The 21,387-nt window shown below is 44.8% G+C and overlaps 1 protein-coding gene and 1 pseudogene across 1 annotated transcript in view; one reads left to right on the top strand and one right to left on the bottom strand.

Annotated features, from left to right (window-relative positions):
* CCR6 (C-C motif chemokine receptor 6) overlaps positions 1–21,387 on the top strand; it is a 171,091-nt gene that overhangs the window by 6,085 nt on the left and 143,619 nt on the right. The window lies entirely within an intron of this gene.
* LOC141072943 (uncharacterized) lies at positions 12,006–13,855 on the bottom strand (annotated as a pseudogene).

Genomic DNA, 21,387 nt, shown 5'->3' with positions numbered 1-21,387 from the left:
AAGGGATTTGCTAAAGGGGTTAACTAATGGGACACTTTTTTTTAACTTTATTATACTATCCCAGGGGGGACATCACTGTGATGTGACAGATCACTGATCTATCACATCACAGATAGCTGTGACAAATCAGCGATCTGTCACAGGCAGTGCTTGGAGGCTTCCTCATGCCGGCGCTTTGCAGGCATGAGGAAGCCGGCTCCCTGCAGGCCCCCGAAGGTCCCCGCCGCCATTTTGGATCCGGGGACCTGCAGGGAAGCACGAAGGGAGCCCCCTCCCTATCGATGCTTCCCTAAACCCCCTGGTACACTGCGATCGTGTTTGATCGCATTGTGCCAGGGATTAACGTGTCGGGGGCGGTCTGTGACCGCCCCTGACACATAGTGCCGGGTGTCAGCTGTGATAATCAGCTGACACCCAGCCGTGATAATGTGGTATATATTATGGAAGATGTTAGAATGTAGGGGCACTTAGTAGGTATATATTAGTGAAGACATTATAATGTATGGGCTCCTGATAGGTATATATTTGGGCAGACATCAGAATGTTTGGGATTCTGACAGTAAATATGTGTCTGTATGTATGTGCTCTTTGTATGCATATGTCTGTTTGAAGCTGTTCTGTGTGTACACATATGTCTATACGTATGTATGTGCTCAGCATTCATGTGTATGTATATGCCCTGTGTATATATGTGTCTGTATGTATGTCAATTTTCCTTGCATGACTCATGAGTCACTGCAAAAGTGTCTGGCAGGGGGAGGAGTGAGCGGCTGGGTCAGGTGTTGAAGAGGGGGGTCACTCATGCAGGGAAAAGAGACTTCCTGTTTCTACATAGAGCAGAGAAAAGAGAAGAATTAGCTGGGTAAAAAGGTAAAATGAGAAATTGCAAGTAGACAATACTAAATAATATGATGATTGCAATATATTAATAAGATGAAAACTTTGATGGGAGTGCTTCTGTGGTGCCCCCAGGAGTACGGTCGCCACACTGGCTTTGCCTTCCTCCAGGGGAGGGTAATGCCAGGCTTGGACGCAATGATGGGTCTCTCTCACAGTCAATACATGCATACAACACAGTTCCACTCCTGACCAGCAGGGGGAGCTCTGACCCAGGATTGTGGGGAGAAGTGACCCCTGAGGGCCAGGAGGAAGTAAGAGGAGATAGTCTGTGGAGGGTGAAGTGTGCAGACGCGGAGAGCGAAGCTGGAGGTGGAAGCTGCAGAAGGCGAGCTCCATCAGCTTGAGAGCGCACAGAACTGGAGTCGGGTCTCCACGGTGGTACGGATACTAACGGTCCTGCCACAGATACCCGAGGAGTAGGAGGCTGTAAATGCCCTGCTCCCAGATAAGACTTGAGGCACAACAGCGAAACAGATAGAGAGCCGGAGATTCAGATAGTGAGAGGAGTCCCAGTGAGAGAGGCTACAGCTTTCTGCCGTGCAAGAAGAGTTCTAGGAACATTTGACAGGAGGAACTTCAGAGTAACTAAGGACTGGAGTGCTTCACACCACACAGGCGCTAGGAAGGAGACTGCACAGCCCGTCTGTGAGAGAGAAACCCTGAGTTGCTTCCAGGCTAGCCTGCTCCAATACCATCTGTAATCAGGACCCTGGACTGCAGTTACAAAGTAAAGGTACAGAAATTGCACACCGCTGTGTTGTGTCTGCTTCCTACCCTGTCGGCACTGCTACATCTCCGTGTCAACCACCTCTACACTGCCCTGGGGTTACAGCTTCACCTGTGGGGAGCTACACCATCTAAGCTGTGATACACCATCAGCCCCAGAGGATCTGCACGCAGAGTTGGCTAACAACTCACTTGCCAAACACCACAGGTGGCGTCACGAACTTTACATTACAAACAAGCATCACCGCCATTGATATTGGGGCCCAGGGCCATGGGCCAGGTCACCGCTGCTGTGACACACCATCCCCCTGACACTGACCCGGTACCGCGCTGCCCTGGGTGTGAGGGCGACCCAATTTTGGCATCACGAACAGGATTACGGAGCCCGGTACCCCCGGGTCCTGTGTGCCATAGACTGTGATAGAGAACTGTGTGAAATTTGGAGCCAAGCGCCGCCATTGCCGCACTTGGCGCGCGCGGGAAGAAAAGTGGCAGGCCTTCGTGGGTGGAGCTTGCCGCAGAGCGCGAAGACGCCGTCGCCAACCCTGCGGTACCGCCAGGAGGAGTACCTGCTGCAGTGGTCCCCATCATGCCGCTGTCTATGCCCTACATACCAGGAGCGGCCTGGCTACCGCAGTACTCGGGTGAGTCATACACCCTGAGTGAGTTTAAAGAGAGACTGTGCAGCTTGTTTAAAGTTTACCCCCTGTCTAAAAGCCAGAAAGTAAATATCCTGATTGGACAGCTTACGGGTGCAGCATTGAGAGAAGTGAAAGCCTGGCAGGACACCGATAAAGAGACTGTTGCAAAGGTCCTGGCCAAGTTGAAGAGCACTTTTGACACCCGCACTGCCGCTGAAATCAAGATGAGGTTCTTTGGCTGCAAGCAGAGGGCACAGGACAGTATCAGGGATTATGCCCTCAACCTGCAGGAGGCACTGCGAGCAGTTAAACAAGTTGATCCTGACAGCGTAAAGGAAGAAGATAAACTGTTGAAGGAGCAGTTCATTGAGGGCCTCCTGTCCAGTACCCACCGAGGACAGTTGCGTATAATAACCCTGCAAAACCCTGATCTGAACTTTGCTGAATTCAAGGAGGAGGAGAGCCCCGCCACTTCGAGGAAGGACCAACGATCGCTATGACCAGGACGGAAGTCCGATCTGTTGTCGCTGTCACAAGGCAGGTTATCTTGCCAGGTACTGTCCTTTAAATGAGCAACCCCTGGGGCAGAGGGCCAACCCCCAGGAGTAGGATCACCAGGCCCAAGGAACTGGGAGCCAAGTATGTGAGGGGGAGACCAATCCTTCCTGTGGTGATTGATGGTATCCCCATGAACGCTTTGCTGGACACTGGCTCCCAGGTGACCACCATGCCCTATATTCTTTACAAGAGGTATTGGGCTGATTCTGAACTCACCCGTGGTCCCACTGATGAACTGACAGTAGTTGCTAGTAATGGTCAGACCTTACCACAGATTGGGTGTAAGGAGATTACTGTTAAAGTGGGAAGGGTGGAGTTAAAGTCTCAAGGTTTGATAAATGTTGATATTGATCGACGTGCATGCAATCCCATGATGACTCTTGGCACAAATGTAATTGAAAATTGTCTGTCCGAGGTTATTGTCTTGTTGCAACAAGTGGCTGAGACTGCTGGATCCGGAGAGCAAAGAGTCCTGCAGAAGGAGATCCGAGCCCTGATGCAAAGGCAACAGGTAGAACTCTCTGGCGGAGAGATTGGCAGCGTCAGAGTGAGTGATGCCTTCCCCATTGCAATACCCCCCAGATGTGAAATGTTGGTATGGTGTCGGGCAGCCATAGGTCTTAGAGGGAGAGATTACCAGGCAGTGGTAGAACCAGTATACTCCGAAAGTAGGCCCACTTTCCTGACAGCCAGAGGGGTGGATGATGTAAAAAAAGGGAGAGTACCTGTACGTCTTTTGAATTGTGGGGAAGAGGAGGCCACAATACCTCGGTACGCCACAGTTGCCAAACTGTTCACTGTTAATAACAACTCATTGCAGGCAGCAGAACCCTTGGCCTCATCCAATCAGGTGGAGGACAGTGGTTCTGTGAAACAGCCAGAGGAGTGGTGCCAGCAACTGCAGGTGGGAACTGACTCTACACCTTCATACCAGAGAAATGGGGTCTACAGAGTGGCACAAGAGTATGAGCGGGTATTCAGCAAACACCCACTAGATTTTGGGCAGGCAAAAGGGGTCCAACATCATATCCCCACAGGGGACCATCCACCCATAAAGGAGAGGTACAGACCAATACCCCCAACACAGTACCAGTGTGCTAAGGGTATGTTGAGGGAGATGAAGGAGGCTGGGGTTATAAGAGACAGTTGTAGCCCCTGGGCAGCTCCCATTGTGTTTGTAAAGAAAAAGGATGGTACCATGAGAATGTGTGTTGATTACAGGAAAATTAACAGCATTACACATAAAGATGCCGACCCATTACCTAGGATTGAGGAATCCTTAGCTGCACTTAAAACTGCTAATTACTTTTCCACCTTGGATCTCACCAGTGGGTATTGGCAGGTTCCCGTGGCAGAGGCAGATAAAGAGAAAACCGCATTTACCACTCCAATGGGTCTCTGTGAGTTCAATTATATGCCATTTGGGCTCTGCACTGCACTGCTGAAGTATTTGAAGCTTTGTCCAATTTTGGCCTGAAGGTGAAACCCTCCAAGTGCCACCTCCTGAAGCCCAAGGTACAGTACCTCGGTCATGTGGTCAGTGCAGAAGGTGTGGCACCAGATCCTGACAAGATCACAGTCATTCGGGACTGGCCGAAACCCAGCAACCTTCATGAAGTACGCCAATTCCTTGGATTGTTAGGTTACTACTGAAGATTCATCAAGGGCTTTACTGAAATAGCTACCCCTATGGAAAACCTTCTGGTGGGGAAGTCCAAGAAGAACAAGCAGAAGAATTCCACCATTGAATGGACTGAAGAGTTGGAGAGGTCCTTCACCAGATTGAAAATGGCTCTCACAGGTGACAAAGTTTTGGCCTACCCAGAATATGAGAAGCCCTTTCTGCTGTACACAGATGCCAGCAATGTGGGACTAGGAGCGGTACTGTCTCAGGTACAGAATGGAAGAGAAAGAGTGATCTCTTATGCCAGCAGGAAGTTGTGTCCCACCGAAAGGAACCCTGATAACTACAGTTCTTTCAAGTTGGAGTTCCTTGCTATAGTCTGGGAGGTCACCGAAAGGTTCAAGCATTACCTAGCCTCTGCCAAGTTTACAATCTTCACGGACAACAATCCATTGACCCACTTGGACACTGCAAAGCTAGGTGCACTCAGTGGCGTAGCTAGAGCTTTTGCCGCCCGGGGCTGTTCCCGAATTTGGCGCCCCCACGGCTCAATACCAAAAAATAGTCAGGACAACACGCACAGAAACAAAACTCTTTATTGTTTAACTGAAACTTTAAATTGTCACTTTGGGAGTAAAGCTGATTTCAATTGTTCTAGAATCTTACTTTTCTTGCCTTTCTGTTTGCAAAATCGTTGACAACATCATCAAAGTCTATTTTTTCACTCAGCTGATGTTCAATAGACAGAATGGCCATATTTCCAAAACGCATGGCGCTCATTGTGGATCTGAGGTAATTTTTAATCAGCTTTAACTTAGAAAAACTCCTCTCACAAGTAGCAACACTTATAGCAATAGTGAGAAAAATTCGAAGGAGTATCACAATATTTGGAACTGAGTTCTCTAGACTATATTTTACAATAAACTGCAACAGTTCAAGGGGCTGTCCTCCTTCCATGTCTCTTTTTTGTCTTGTGTAACAGCAACAGAAAGAAAACTTTTAAGCCTTTTTCTCTCAATGAGGAACTCTTCCTTATTAATATCATCGTGATCTTGATTTAGCTGACACTCATACTTCTCGTCCAAAAGGTGTGATGGAGTAAGGAAGGCATATTTTTCAGCAAGAGCATGAAGCTGTTTAAATCTTGTTGTGATCTCCTGGATCACTCTGTCCAACGAAAGGTACATTTCTCTCTTCAACTCCATTTCATACAGCAACTCAGCATCTTGTGATTCTTCACCTGCCATCCTTTTCTTCTTTCTAGAGCGGCGATCCATATCTATTCCCAAATCTTCACAAATTTATTTTGCATAAGCTACTGAATGCTTAACTAATTCCTCTCTGTTTTCAGTTAAAAATGCTTTAAATGCTCCAAGTTTTGTGTCACATTGTTGGATATTTAATCCATTGGTCTGTAGGTAGACCTGTGTGTCATTAATTTCTTTAAGCACAGATTCCCACAGGCCAAGAAAGCACAGGAAGGAAAAAGATTGTAATGCAACAAGCAACACGCCAGCATCTGACCTGGTAACTCTATTTTCTTCTTCACCAGTTAAATGTTCTACAGCCTGTAAAATTTTGGAGTAATTTTTTTTACTGCACTCACAGCATCTCCCAGTGCACTCCACCGAGTTTCTAATACACGCTTGACACTTTGACCAGTGACTGAAATCAGAACATCCCAGTGATGGGTGGAAGAAGAAAAAAATGTGAACAAACGCTCCACAGTTCCAAAAAATGTAACCAAACTCAGTGCAACAGAAGCTGCATGTACACCTGCCAAATTCAGAGAGTGATTTGTACATGCAACAAATTCAGCTTTTTGTTTATTTCCTTGATGCGTCTCTGAACGCCAGTATGTTGACCAGCCATTACAGCAGCATTATCATATGCTTGTCCTCTACAATTTTGGATGTCAATTCCGTATTTTTCTAATTGTTGCAAAATCATAGTTGAAATACTCTCTGAAGTTTTACCTTTTATTTCAATGAAATCAACAAATGATTCCACAACCTTCACTTCATTTCCATTGATCATAATGTAGCGTAAAACTTGGCACATTTGATCCTTATGAGAAATATCAGGGGTGCTGTCAAATATCATAGAGAAATAAATTGCTAATTTTACTTGCTCCTCAACTTTGCTTCTTACTTTCCCCCAAAAAAATTCTATAAACTCATTCTGAATTGTAGGAGACAAATATGATGTAGCAAACTTTTTTCCCAACTTGATTCTTAGAATATGTTCACGTAGCACTGGATCATATTTCGCCAACAAATGAACTAATTCTAAAAAATTTCCCTTATTTCCAGTTGATTCAGGTTCGTAATCAGTCTCATGATGAATTACTTCTCTGTGACCCCGTAAAGCCAAATTTTGTTTGGGTACCGTCATGGAAAGCAACGTTATCTGAGATAAGTACATTATGATCTATTCACACTCTAGAGAGGTGATTTGTGGTCAGTAATCTAAAGGAGACTCTATACATTTCCTCTCTGAGGGTGTCTGATGTATGTACAGTGGCTCACTTTTCTGTTTATATTTATGTCCTATACGGACTGTTTTAGAGCCTAGAGAATAGTAATAACCATAAAAGGACAATTTACATGTGGGGCCATAGACCATTCTTCATAATATCTGTATTTAGGGTCTGAGGCCCGATACGTATGCAACACTGTGAGGTTGCTATAAATAAGATAAAATGATATAATGAGTGCCCCATTGTTCCATATGGGTGATTTCAGGCGGCATTGAATTATTTTATAATCACTTCAGCACGAGCACTTTGTATGGCACTTTTTGTTGTTAAATGTTTTTAAAGGTACATTAAAAGTTAAGTTTTAGTTAAACTGGTCCGTACCAATCTGCTACAAAATATACATCTCATCATTGGTAGATATACCCCTGCTAATAATTTTGATATATCAGGACATGGCAGGATTCCTGTCCACAGGAATAGACACCAATCAATGGGTAAATGAAGCAAAAGACGTATTTTCAGATGGTAACTTTACTCAGAAAAAATATATACCATCGTTCAGCACAGCATTTAAAGAATTGACTAAGGTATATAAAGAACAGATCACATCCTGGTGGGAGGTGCAAAGCCTGGAGAGCTATATTAAAGCAGGGATAGTACCCCGGCATCTTAGGATTTCCGTGAATTTCGGTTACAGTTATAGAAATTCAGCCCTGCTGGCTAGACTTGAAAAAGAGGCAACGGATAGTTCACGGAGGCTGATGAAGATACTCCTCGATGAGGAGAAATCCATGTTAAACAACATTAACGAATGCCTCAGGGAACAGATTGAGGTAACCAAGAAATTTTCAACGGAAACAGATTTTGCCCTAAAAGAGTCTAGCCTGCAGGGCATAATAGAGAAATTCCAATACCATTTAAAGGAGAGGAAACACAAGTTTTTTATTCGGGACTTACAGGAGTTCCGTGAAAACAAAGCTTATACGGTGACCAAAAATAATCGCACACAGGATACTGATATATCTTCCTCGGAGGCAGAATATTCTGATTCCGAGGTTAGATTTAAACACAGTAGAGGAAGAGTCAGAGGGAGGGGTGGCTCACGTGGGGGGAGGGGAGTGGGTCGAGGCTCACCACAGAGGGAGCATTTTTTAGACTCCAACTACCCTCTAAGGAGCAGATTCAACAACCGGATCCCCAATTGAATAATCATATTATCAATCTATCCTCAAAATCCCTCAGCAGTGAACAGATGGCGGTCCTTAGTAAAGGCATGTTATTTGTGCCTACCTCTGACTTCGAATGTTTTGAAACCACCAAAGACCTCAATTTATTTGTTCGGAAGTTAAAGTGGAAAAAGCACTTCATTAACGCTGATAAAAAAAGCTGTGCTGAACTGGGGATTAATGAAGATTTGTTAAATGATGTTAGATTTTTGTATCATCTGGGGGATGTGGACCCTAATGTACAAGGTAAAGGACCCTTTACAGCATTAAAGAATAAGAGTACACGTATGCCACCTACCAGCAGTGATGCTGGTGCTATAGATGTCTTTCTGAACCTAGTCTCTAAGGATTTGATGGAAATAGAGAGGATTAAAAAACGTAGATTTCACAACCTTTCCAAAAAAGAAATGGATGGGTTGTTGGATCTAGAAAGGGACAAATCTATAATAATAAAACCATCGGACAAAGGGGGTAACATAGTGGTGATGGACGTGGTCCAATACAAAACACTCTGTTACTCCCTGTTACAGAGATCCATGGGTTATGAAAGGCTTAAGAGTAATCCCACAGAATCCTTCGTGATAGAATTGAAAGGATTAATTGATGGAGCCTTTCATTCTAAAATTATTGATAAAAACGAAAAGGAATTTTTGACACCAATGCATCCTGTTGTTGCTACCTTTTATGCCTTACCAAAAGTGCATAAGGGTCTGGTCCCTCTAAAGGGAAGACCCATCGTTTCTGGGATCGGGAGTCTAACACAAAATCTAGGATTATATGTAGACCAAATCCTTAGACCATTTGTCATTTCCCTTAGTTCATACATCCGGGACACCACGGATCTTTTAGTGAAACTTGACAACATCGATTTGGACACCAATATGATACTGGGTTCAATCGATGTAGAGGCCTTATATTCATCCATCCCCCACACAAAAGGTCTAATGGCTGCGGACTACTATCTAAAAACCAGGGGTATCCAGTTCTCTGAACACAATCAGTTTGTCATCAAGGCCCTTGAATTTTGCCTCACTAGGAATTTTTTCCTATTCAATGGAGAGTACTTCCACCAGCTCAGGGGCACTGCGATGGGTAGCCCATGTGCGCCATCGTATGCAAATTTGCTCCTGGGTTGGTGGGAGGAAAACATTGTATTTGGAGAGCACATGGATGTGGCAGAGGAGAGTATTGTGCTCTGGCTCCGCTACATCGACGATGTGTTCATAATTTGGAAAGGAGATAAGGAGGGGTTTGGTAATTTTGTAAGAAGTTTGAACAAGAACGATCTGGGCCTTCAATTTACCTTTGAGGTGGATAGACATAAACTATCATTCCTAGACATCAGCATTGAAAGAGGAGAGAATGGTCGGTTGATAACTAAAACCTACAGAAAACCCACCTCCTCAAATTCTCTGCTGAGATGGGATTCTAGTCACCCAGCCCCCCTTAGAAGAGGCATCCCAAAGGGACAATACCTACGAATGAAAAGAAACTGCTCTAATCACAGAGATTTCAGAGAACAAGCCGATGATTTGAGATCTCGGTTTTTGGAGCGTGGATATCCTGATGATATCCTCAAGGAGGCATTCAAGACTACTGTAGTCAAAGATAGAAAAGAGCTATTAATTCCAAAACAGAAAAACACAGACGAAGGAACGATCAGATTTATAACAAAATATTCTAATGGATCCAATGACTTGAGGGAAATTATGAAACGGCATTGGCCAATTCTCCTCATGGATCAAGACCTTCTAGGAATTTTACCTGGTACCCCACAAATTACATTCAGAAAAGGTCGTTCTATCAAGGATAGACTAGTCCGTAGCCATTTTTCCTTAAACACTAACACTAGATCTACTTGGCTGGGTACCCAACCCAAAGGGTGTTTTAAGTGTGGCAACTGCAAATACTGTGCATCAATTACACAGGATACTAATTTTCGCAGTAGTGTCACAAGAAGAACTTTTCCCATACAACAGTTTATCAATTGTAGATCGGTTGGAGTTGTGTACAAGATTACCTGTAGATGTAGTTTAGAATATGTTGGTAAAACCAAGAGAGAGTTCAGAGTGAGAGTGGGAGAGCATCATAGGGATATCATAAACAAACGAGATACACCAGTGGCGAATCACATCAACCAGGCCCACAATGGGGATGTTAAGGCTGTCAGTTTCATAGGCATTGAAAAAGTCCCAAAAAATCAAAGAGGAGGTGATTGGGATAAGCGAATCCTCCAGAGAGAAACTTTCTGGATCTTCTCACTACGAACAGTACATCCCAAGGGACTTAATGAACTTCTCACCTATTCTTCCTTCTTGTAGGGAGTTTTTTAATAGGGCCATCAAAGTATAGGGAGAGCCGCCGTTGAGTGGGGGCGCCATTTGCGCAGGAATTAGGGTGCCAACCTCCGCGTTAGCTAGGTGACATATAGAGAGGGTATAATAGGGTAAGTTCTAGTGAGCACCCTTCTCTATCCTTCCCAAAAAAGTTCCGTGGTGCCCAGTATTTACCATGCAACATCTATTGATCAATTGACTATTTTTTCTGGAAAGTTTAATCATACGTTTTTCATCCTGAATATGGTGTAAAAATTGTTTTTTGGACTTAGGAATGCACTGAAAATGTCCCTTGTTTGGGTTATCAGCAAAAAATAAAAAATGGTTTTTGCTGATCTCTTGTTATTATACACGTCTCTAATGCATTGATACTAGTTTTATCTAAATGGGAATAGTTGTATAATTTTCTTTTTTAGGCCGAGCCCTACTCTCTAGAAGGAGATGCCTAACGCTAGATAGACATGTACAATAGCGTCTGGTTGCTATGGGCACGGGCGAGTCACATGAATGCGATGTGTTTACATCGCTGCTTTTACCGGATGTGACGCTATTGACGTCCAGACGAACCCAGGAAGTGGGGCATATGATCTGGTCAATACGCGTCACCGGATGTGACGTTTCGTCCCTTAGACATGCCCAGGAAGTGGGGCAGGAGAAGAGTCTAGGGGCCTGAACAAGATGGAAACCGGAAGTGCCAACCCCGGCGTCCGGAAGTAGGGATAGACCGCGGGACTTCTGAAAGTATTTAAAAGATAGCGAGAGCGCGATATGGCGCGCAATGCCACTGGACTATATGCCACTACTCCCCTGATGAATTTGTGGTAGATGAAACGCGTTGGGAGACATACAGAGGGAATCGAGCTTCCCAGCGATGCGCTGATATGTGGAGCCCCCTTGCTGTGAGCAGTATTTGGGTACCGTCATGGAAAGCAACGTTATCTGAGATAAGTACATTATGATCTATTCACACTCTAGAGAGGTGATTTGTGGTCAGTAATCTAAAGGAGACTCTATACATTTCCTCTCTGAGGGTGTCTGATGTATGTACAGTGGCTCACTTTTCTGTTTGTATTTATGTCCTATACGGACTGTTTTAGAGCCTAGAGAATAGTAATAACCATAAAAGGACAATTTACATGTGGGGCCATAGACCATTCTTCATAATATCTGTATTTAGGGTCTGAGGCCCGATACGTATGCAACACTGTGAGGTTGCTATAAATAAGATAAAATGATATAATGAGTGCCCCATGGTTCCATATGGGTGATTTCAGGCGGCATTGAATTATTTTATAATCACTTCAGCACGAGCACTTTGTATGGCACTTTTTGTTGTTAAATGTTTTTAAAGGTACATTAAAAGTTAAGTTTTAGTTAAACTGGTCCGTACCAATCTGCTACAAAATATACATCTCATCATTGGTAGATATACCCCTGCTAATAATTTTAATGCAACAAGCAACACGCCAGCATCTGACCTGGTAACTCTATTTTCTTCTTCACCAGTTAAATGTTCTACAGCCTGTAAAATTTTGGAGTAATTTTTTTTACTGCACTCACAGCATCTCCCCGTGCACTCCACCGAGTTTCTAATACACGCTTGACACTTTGACCAGTGACTGAAATCAGAACATCCCAGCGATGGGTGGAAGAAGAAAAAAATGTGAACAAACGCTCCACAGTTCCAAAAAATGTAACCAAACTCAGTGCAACAGAAGCTGCATGTACACCTGCCAAATTCAGAGAGTGATTTGTACATGCAACAAATTCAGCTTTTTTGTTTATTTCCTTGATGCGTCTCTGAACGCCAGTATGTTGACCAGCCATTACAGCAGCATTATCATATGCTTGTCCTCTACAATTTTGGATGTCAATTCCGTATTTTTCTAATTGTTGCAAAATCATAGTTGAAATACTCTCTGAAGTTTTACCTTTTATTTCAATGAAATCAACAAATGATTCCACAACCTTCACTTCATTTCCATTGATCATAATGTAGCGTAAAACTTGGCACATTTGATCCTTATGAGAAATATCAGGGGTGCTGTCAAATATCATAGAGAAATAAATTGCTAATTTTACTTGCTCCTCAACTTTGCTTCTTACTTTCCCCCCAAAAAATTCTATAAACTCATTCTGAATTGTAGGAGACAAATATGATGTAGCAAACTTTTTTCCCAACTTGATTCTTAGAATATGTTCACGTAGCACTGGATCATATTTCGCCAACAAATGAACTAATTCTAAAAAATTTCCCTTATTTCCAGTTGATTCAGGTTCGTAATCAGTCTCATGATGAATTACTTCTCTGTGACCCCGTAAAGCCAAATTTTGTTTAGCTAGGAATCTAATGATATCCAACAATCTTGAAAGTATCTCCCTCCACTTCTTCACATTATTTTCTACTTCTTCCTGTACTTTTTTATCAATTGTTACGCCACGTTGGAGTCTAATTTCCAACTCCTTCCATTTTGTGAAACATTCTACATGGGCCACACTAGATTCATGGTTGTATACTTTAGGATTAAGTTTCCACCATGTGTTGAATCCATTCACTGAATCAAAATTAGACTGACTTGTTTCTGCATCTGCAAATAGTCTGCAACAAAAGCAGTAAAGGGCTTTTTTGGAAGGAGAGTACAGCAACCATGACCTCAACATTTTTTCATTATTTGGCAGAGTTTTAAAAAACCAGTTTTGCGTTTAAGTTTTCTGTTTTGTCCTTTGATTGATACACCCTCACGAACCACTTCAGCAAAGTCTGAGTCTAGATGCTGAACCACTGATGCACCTTGACGTACCAGTAAGATCCTTGTATCATTATTAATTTTACTTGGCCAAAGACCAACATCTTTTAAGTCAATGGCAGGAATATTTTGATCATCACACTCCTCATTGCTTCTTGAAGTTGAAGGAGCACTTGTTTCAATGTTTTGGTCATCACACTCCTCATTGGTTCTTGAAGTTGAAGGAGCACTTGTGTCAATGTTTTGGTCATCACACTCCTCATTGGTTCCTGAAGTTGAAGGAGCACTTGGGTCAATGTTTTGGTCATCACACTCCTCATTGGTTCCTGAAGTTGAAGGAGCACTTGGGTCAATGTTTTGGTCATCACACTCCTCATTGGTTCCTGAAGTTGAAGGAGCACTTGGGTCAATGTTTTGGTCATCACACTCCTCATTGGTTCCTGAAGTTGAAGGAGCACTTGTGTCTAATGCTGTGAATTTAGGAATCTCCTCAGCAACAGGAGTAGTGGTATCGCGGCTGAGATATTTTAGTAGTGCACCTTCATTTTTTTTCAATTCTTCCTCCTTAGCCTTTTTCTTTTTTCTAAACATTGCACCACTTTCTTTTCTTCCCTTCATTTTATCTAAGCCTAACAAAATAACAAAAAACAAGTAAGGTCAGACCGGGGCCCAGGCAGTGCCAGAGCCCAGGCCACCAAGATGGCACTCCTGCAGCCGGCAAGAGAGCGGGACTGGTTGCAGACACTGACTCCAGCATTCCCAGAATGATGTCACTTTCTGCCTACGTCTGGGTGCTGCTACACATGGTCCAGCCCTAGCCCTCCCACCAAATGACCTATCGGCCCGGCAGCGGAGTACTTGGTAAAGCCTGTACGCTGTAAAGGAGTTGGAGCCTGCCACTCGCATTTCTGAATGAATGCGCTGTGTCAGACCACGTCGTGGCTTTAGCCGCATCTGACACATGGCAAATCGGAAGTAACCCGGCTTGCCGTTTGCCGGAGCAGACAGGATGGAGACTGATCCTGTCTGCTGGGAATACCCCTTTAATCTCTGTGTACAGAAACCTATGCATTTTTTATAGCGTAAAACGTACACCAAAGTAACAGCGTGAACCCAGCCTTTGTGACTTTTCTATGTCCCTTGTACCTTATAAATCCCTATAAAGAAATCTTTCAGAAATGGACAATTACAGAATTTCAGAACTGTACAATACCAGAAAGTAAAGGTCTGCTTCCTGCACGGTGCACCCCCTAAACACACACCAAGAATTACACAGCGCTGCTGCCGGTTAGCCTTACGGATAGTAAGAGTAGAGTGAACATGTGGAGTATTCTCTTTTTTAGTCACTGTGTCACCCTCTGCATTATTTGCACAATTTTTACCTGCAACTCTAGAACTCACTAGTTAGGAAGAAGGAGCCGAACTGGAGCCAAACTGCCAACTGCCGCCCGCCTCACACACTCTGCCGTCGCGTCGTTCGGACCGCTCACTTCCCCGCAAGCTCCTTCATACCGCCAGAGCGGAGCGACGGGGGGCAGGGCCTGTCACAGGATGCTTATGAGCTGTCTGCCCAGGAGCCGGATTGTAGTTGGAGCGTGAGTGCGGACCGCAGCGGACGGCTTCCTACATCTCCCCGCTACGCTCCCCTGCTCCCGGGACTAACTTTAATTAAATAGAAAAAAAAAATTTGCTGCACCACCGGCGGCCCGCCCCCCCGCACTGTGCCGCCCGGGGCGGCCCGCCCCCCCGCACCCCCCTTCCTACGCCGCTGGGTGCACTGGAACAGCGATGGATGCTCGGCTCTCAAGCTATGAGTTTACCATCAAGTACCAGGCAGGGCACAAGAATGCCAATGCGGATGCGCTGTCCAGAATGCCGAACCTACCAGATGCAGGAGAAGACCCTGAGGCTCTTGAAGAGATAGAGCTACCTCTCTTCCACAGGCCACTGGCGGCCCAACGTGCTCAAGGAGTGAGAGACAGACGGTCTGGCATGGAGGTGGTCACCCTGAATCCTTTGCCCCTCCATGACTGGGCAGAAACGCAAGATAGTGACCCTGCAGTCCGCCTGGTGAAAGAGCTGTTGATACGAGCTGACTCATGTCCGGAGTCGGATGCTCCTGAAGAAACCCAGCAGCTGTGGAAGGAGAGAGGCCTGCTGTTTATCTACGAAGGGAAGCTGTGTCGAAGGCATATCAACGCCCGCACTCATGAACTGGTCTGGCAGGTCATAGTCCCAAAGAGAGAGGCATCAATGGTCCTGGAAGCATACCACCAAGGAGCTGGACACTTCGGATGGAAGAAGTTGGAAGCATTGCTCCGAGAGAGGTTTTACTGGGCTGGTATGAGGAAAGCCATTGAGAAGTGGTGCCGGGAGTGTGGACGGTGTAACCTGCGCAGAAAGGATCGAGACAGCCAGAGAGCTCCCCTGCAACCAATCATCACCAAACAGCCCCTCGAGTTGGTAGCCCTGGACCATGTGAAGTTGGTCCCAAATCGGTCGGGCTACAGCTATGCTCTTACCATTGTGGACCACTACTCAAGATTCCTGGTAGTTGTGCCGGTCTAACTGCCAGGACAGCAGCCAGAGCATTCCAACAGCACTTCTGTAGGCCACATGGGTATCCTGAAAGAGTTCTCACAGATCAAGGTCCAGCTTTCGAAGCTGAAGTGTTACATGAGTTCTGCAACTTGTATGGGTGTAAGAAGATCCGGACAACACCTTATCACTCACAGACCAATGGCATGTGCGAGAAGATGAACCAGGTAGTGATTGACCTGCTGAAGATGCTGCCCTTGGAGGAGAGGAATCTGTGGCCAGAAAAGTTGCCGGACCTGGTTGATCTCTACAACCATATTCCAGTGAACTCTACCAACTGTACTCCAGCATACCTGATGAGAGCAAGACCGGGTAGGCTGCCTGTGGATTTGGACATGGGAGTCCTGACGCCTGAAGTAACGTCGCCAGATGCTGACTGGGACACAGAGAGGCAGCAGCAGTACAAAAGAGTACAGGAGTGTGTGGAGAGGAGTCTGGCCCAAGCAAGACAAAGGCAGGAGAAGCTTTACAATCAGAATGCACCTGCTGTCCCCTTTTTGCCGGGAGAACAAGTCCTCAAGAGGAAGAGGAGGTTGCACAAGCTGGATGATCAATGGGAAGCTGAGCCTTATACTATTCTGCCCTCAAACTTTGATAATGCTAAAGTATGCCTTGTGAGTAAAGATGGAGGAGAGACTTCAGCAGCGGTATCCAGAGATCATTTGAAGTTATGCCCTGACCAGTTGAAAGCAAGAGCAGAAGAGTCAGAGGACATCCAACCTGTAAAGGCAGAAGAGAAGGTCAGCACAGTGCTTGGAGAGTTCCCTGCGAACTGGACTAGAATTAATGATGCAATAATGGTACCAGTGTTGTTATTCCCTCAAGTGAAAGCATGGGAGAATGTGACTCGAGAAGATCAGGAGAATCAGGTAGCAGAAGCCGCACCAGCAGTGGAGCCAGAGAACCTGCGCCCTGCCAGTGGTGAACCTGTTGTGCCCCTGGTGAGTCCAAGAGTCACTAGACAATCACATATCCCTGTGCCATGTAGAATCCCTAGTAGTGTACCCAGTCCCTCACATGCTACAGCACCAGTGTTACGCAGATCTACACGTACCACACAGGGAGTACTACCAGTTAGATTCCGCATATAAAGTAAATGTGAATATTGAAATTGAATGTAAATATGTAACCGTTTTCCAAGTTTTATGCCTACAGGTAACCTGTAAGAGTTCCCCTTTTAACTTTTATGGACACTGAAACACAGGATTTGTGTGTGGTCAAAAACTTTATTTATAAACAGTTACCATTTGCCCAGGAATGGACCATGGACATTGATTCTGGACTTACCATCATAAGACCATTTTTGGAAACACTTGGTTTTTGCACATTTTTTCCTTTTTCAAATCTTGTACAATCATTAGTGTTCAAATGTTTATATGTTATATATGTTTTCTTTGTTCAGCCCAGGAGTGCTGACTTTCACTAGGGGGGTATGTGGCACCCCCAGGAGTACGGTTGCCACACTGGCTTTGCCTTCCTCCAGGGGAGGGTAATGCCAGGCTTGGACGCAATGATGGGTCTCTCTCACAGTCAATCCATGTATACAACACAGTTCCACTCCTGACCTGCAGGGGGAGCTCTGACCCAGGATTGTGGGGAGGAGTGACCCCTGAGGGCCAGGAGGAAGTAAGAGGAGATAGTCTGCGGAGGGTGAAGTGTGCAGACGCGGAGAGCGAAGCTGGAGGTGGAAGCTGCAGAAACCCTGAGTTGCTTCCAGGCTAGCCTGCTCAAATACCATCTGTAATCAGGACCCTGGACTGCAGTTACCAAGTAAAGGTACAGAAATTGCACCCCGCTGTGTTGTGTCTGCTTCCTACCCTGTCGGCACTGCTACATCTCCGTGCCAACCACCTCTACACTGCCCTGGGGTTACAGCTTCACCTGTGGGGAGCTACACCATCTAAGCTGCGATACACCATCATCCCCAGAGGATCTGCATGCAGAGTTGGCTAACACCTCACTTGCCAAACACCACAGGTGGCGTCACGAACTTTACATTACAAACAAACATCACCGCCATTGATATTGCGGCCCAGGGCCACGGGCCGGGTCACCGCTGCTGTGACACACCATCCCCCTGACACTGACCCGGTATCGAGTACCCCACTGCCCTTGGTGTGAGGGCGACCCACTTCTTTAATATTTGGGATGCTAATGTTCTACATAGAAAGATATGTGCACACAATGTCTTTTAAACTTGAGCATACCCCCAGGTTAATAAAGCAGAACACACTTCAGGAAAACGTCAGCGGTGTTTGTTTTTTTTACTGTGTGTATATAAAATAGTGAAGCTACCTGAAGAATGGTCCGGTCACTTCTTTTTTACTGTTTTGTTGCTTTGGAAACAGAAAAAGCTCAAAAGACTGGACACAGGCACCAGTAAGGATCACACTGATGACATTCATGTGTCATCAGTGGGCACGTGTGCAGGATATTTTACGGCCCATGCTGCTGATAAAAAATGGACATGTCTGCGTGTTTTGCCCACGAACATGTGCACAGATGAGTCTAAGTGTGTAAGTGTCTCTGGTATTTGTGAAAACTGTCACCACACGCACCAGACACACTGATATGTGAAGGGGATAGGGCTCCCTTTTTAACCCTAGCAGTGCCCCATGATTGCAATGGTGCCCCATGATTGCAATGGTGACCATAGTTGCTATCGCAATCCAATGTCATATGATGGCCTTGAAAGCAGGTTGCGGGATGCAGTAATGCAGGGAATGCAGAGCAAGGGTTAACAGTAAAACAAGTTAATTTTAACAATAAGGGTACTCCTCGTAGGGAGACAACAGGGAAATCAACAAAAAGGATTTCAATGTAACACAACAATCTGGTTATTAAACTTATCGTGTCTTTGTGTTCCTCAGCCACAGGCAGTCCGATGGAGGTAGTTGTACCAGCAACGGCCGGTATGAAGTCTTCAGGCATCGCCCGCCAACACAGGAATAAGCTTCTGCCGGCAAAGGGTGGTCTCCGTTTTTGTTTGTTGAGCCTCTAGTCCATCAATTTACAAAGCTGTAATGGGCAATGGGGTGGAAGTCTCCACTAGGTATGTTCTCTACCGCACTCCTGCCAACCGGGTGGAATGAGGCTCACAGTCGCCGGACTTTTTTGTAATGCCTCTAAAAGGACACCTCCATACCCTTCTTTTGGTGAAAAAAAGCATTCTAAGGGCTTGCTCACACTGGCGTATAATACGGAGGAGTGCAATGTGAGAAAAATCACATTGCACTCTGACCAATGTTATTCAATGAGTCAGTGCTCATCTGCAAGTTTTCCTCAGCTCTAATCGAAAAAAATTGCAGCATGCTGTGATTGGATGCAAGAATTGTATCGCACTCATCAAGTCAATGGGTGTGTGAAAAAAATCGGACAGCACAGGTACCATGCATGTGCCGCCTGATTTTTACGCACACATCTCAAATGAAACCTGACATTTCCTCAGCCAAGTAAAGTAAATTCACAGCCACAACCCTCAAAATAGAATAGATAGAATATATACTGTATATAGGATAGATAGAATAGACAAATATCCTGTAGATATTTAATGTCACAATTCCCTTACATGTAATAAACTAGCCACCCTTTAATTCCTTTCATGTGGCACTAAAGTGTATTTAGCCTTATTTAACCTATTAAATAAATTCCATATTTTGTGGACTAAAAGATGCACCCAACCATAAGACACACTGCAAATTTTGGGGAAGAAAATGGGGAAAACTTTTTTCTAAATAAAATGTGTTGCACCTTACAGTCCCATTTTACGATAGCTTAAGGGGGTGGGGTTGGCTGCAGTGGTGCGATGCTGCGGGCCCTGGAATGGGAGGAGAGGGTTTTCCAGCATTGAATCACTCCATACTGAATTGTTTCAGCTTTTCTGTGTTGGCCACTCCCCTCTGGTATATATGCTTGACACTGGCACTTGAGAATTGCCAGTGATAGTTTTTCTTCCTGGTATGGTGTTGAAAGAGAAAGTTCAGTGTTTGGAGTTGGCGGTTAGATAATTTTTCTGGAGATTGCTGTGTGGAGTTGGTTTGCGTTTTTACCCTTATCCTTTCACATTTGGTTTCCCCTTCCTGTAACTCCCCTGTTTCCCACTCTGTTGTTTTGTGAGTGTATTTGTATGATTTTAGTTTTCTTTTATCCCTGTCTGTTTACCCCTGTCTGTCTTATTAGTGTTTTCCTATACACTTCGACCCCTCACTTCCCTAGGTGGGGGAGAGATCAGATTAGGGTTATTTTTAGGAGCATAGCTAGGTTTGAGACCTCGGCATCTCCACCATCCTGGGTAATCCAGGGGATAGGGGTATTCTAAGATGACCCTAGTTTGAGGGATCAGGTAGGGGTCCACAGTTCCTTGACATTAAGTGACATAGCGCATGCGAAGATTGTGATCTCGGGAGAAGACTCTGCTCCACCTCCGCTGACCCCCCAGCTGGTAAGCCACCTTCAGATTATAACACCCCTCATTTTCCACCCAAATTTTTGGGAAAAAGTGCGTTTGATAATCCGAAAAATACGGTAATTTAAAAAAATGACAATTGGTCTCGCCTATATTTAATAACCAGCAAAGGTTAGGTAGACAGCTGCAGGGGCACTTTGTCCTGGCTCATCCCAATTGCCCTGGTGCTGTGGCAATCATGGTAATAGTTTGTGGGGTTGATGTCAGCTGTGCAATGTCATCTGGCATCTGGCCCTGGTGTTAGTAATGGAGAGGTGTCTATCAGACACCCCCATTACTAACAAAGTAAGTTAAAAGAAAAAAAATGCACACAAATATTTTATTTTAAAAAAACAACCCCCAACTCTAGCCGTGTTATACCAATTTATTTCTTATTCAAAATTTGTATTGTTTTATAATACAATACACAACAAAAACAAACATATCAACAGGTTCAAACAAACACACCATAGAGAATTGTTTAGTTGTATGAAAATAAACAACGCCATACGGTATCGACAGTAGCTTGCAAAAGACAATTGACAACCTATTAAACTAAATAACAAGAAGAAGAGGAAAGAGAAGAAATGTTTATAAGGACCATGAGGACAAATCACTAAGGCAGCCGGAGTATGTACTATGATACCGGCATATCAAATATCATAAAAGTATAAGGTAGCAATTATCTTAGCATATTTTGGTACATCAATGAGGATAAGAAGGATTCCCAATGAAAACATTTTGCAGCCACTTTGTTAGCTGCCTCTTGTGTATGGCCTATCAGGGATTCCATCCGGTGAACTGTAGCCACCTCCCCAAACCATTTCTCTAGTGAAGGTGCGTCTAAGGACTTCCACTCTCATGGAATTACCACCTTAGAAGCCTGAAGAAGGTGCCTCAATAATGATTTCTTAAAAGCATTCTTAGGCATGGGAAACATAGATATTAGAATTGCTTCCAGGCTTTTAGGGATTGACACCCCCGTCATTTCTTTAATCGCTTTAAGAACACCCTCCCAGAAGGCCGCCAAGGCCGGGCACGCCCACCATAGATGCGACATTGAACCCACATAGGTCCCACATCACCAGCACAAGTTGGATACTCCTGG

Source organism: Dendrobates tinctorius, unplaced genomic scaffold (assembly GCF_039654945.1).
Source record: "Dendrobates tinctorius isolate UK_male_01 unplaced genomic scaffold, ASM3965494v1 ptg000293l, whole genome shotgun sequence".
Classification (NCBI taxonomy): Eukaryota; Metazoa; Chordata; class Amphibia; order Anura; family Dendrobatidae; genus Dendrobates; species Dendrobates tinctorius.
This window is presented reverse-complemented; position numbering and strand designations above follow the sequence as displayed.